Source organism: Peromyscus eremicus, chromosome 16_21, assembly GCF_949786415.1.
Source record: "Peromyscus eremicus chromosome 16_21, PerEre_H2_v1, whole genome shotgun sequence".
Lineage (NCBI taxonomy): Eukaryota > Metazoa > Chordata > Mammalia > Rodentia > Cricetidae > Peromyscus > Peromyscus eremicus.
Window position 1 is genome coordinate 56,742,303 of NC_081432.1, and position 1,076 is coordinate 56,743,378.

General features: G+C 45.1%; 1 non-coding gene across 1 annotated transcript; it reads right to left on the bottom strand.

Annotated features, from left to right (window-relative positions):
- Positions 1 to 665: 665 nt before the first annotated feature.
- On the bottom strand, positions 666 to 785 carry LOC131894031 (small nucleolar RNA SNORD22). The gene has a single exon (XR_009374818.1). It is a non-coding gene; the product is annotated as a small nucleolar RNA SNORD22 (small nucleolar RNA).
- Positions 786 to 1,076: the final 291 nt, after the last annotated feature.

Consider the following 1,076-nt stretch of genomic DNA (forward strand, 5'->3'; position numbering starts at 1 on the left):
TGCCTGCAGGAGAGAGGAAAGATGAAGGAGTCAAGCCGGAAACGCAGAGAGCCTGCCCTGATGCTTCCCCTACAGGAAACGCTGGTGTGTGACGGCCCCTAACTTCCTGTCTTGATGTTTTCTATCCTTTCCTCACCCCATGCTTCTTCCCACCTTCCCCACCTTCATCCTGCCCCCCCCCTTTCCCAATCCATCCCTTCTCTCCCACCCCCACTTACCGGTTCCTCCTTCCCCTTCTCTCCTTACATCTTGACGACCTGTGCTTCCCCTCACCCTTATTAACTCTAGTCCCTTCTCTTCTGAGCACATCCAAATGTTTTAAAGATTTATATTTACTTTTATTTGTACAGATGAGGCACATGTGTGCAGGTACCCGAGACGGCCAAAAGAACCTGGAACTAGACTCACAAGTGATTCCAAGCTACCCCATGTGTGTGGTGTGAACCAAACTCAGGTGCTAGATCCGTCTCTCTGGCTCTATAACCTTTTCTTTTTTGAAGGCTAAGTTTCAAGAAAGGATCTGAAAAGTCCCCTCTGGAGTCCTCTAAGCATGAACCCCAGTTTATAGGCATGTTGCTCTTTCCTCAGACCTGGAAAAAAAATGGCTGAACTTGAGTTTCAACAAATACTGATCCTTCCTTTTTCTTTAGATAAAAATTGGGATGATCCCAAAACAATTCCTTCTGGAATGAATGTTCCTCTTCTCCTCCCAAAATGTGCTCACCTTGTCAGTTGAACTAGGTTGAGAGTAGAAAGTAAGACATATGAACATCTCTTCACTGAGAGGCATAGCTCGCTTTAACATTTTATTTATTTGTTTGTTTCTATTTGCATGAATGTTTTGGCTGCATGTACGCTTGTGCATCATGTGCATGCCTGGTCTCCAGAGAGACCAGAAGTATCAAATTCCTTGGGACTATAGTCGTAAACTATTGTGAGCCAACATGTGGTTGCTGGGATTTAAACCCATGTCCTCTGGAAGAGCAGCCAGTGCTCTTAACTACTGAGCCATCTCTCCAGCCCCAGCATGTCTAACTCTCAAATATTCATTTTCTGAATAGTGACCATCACCTATT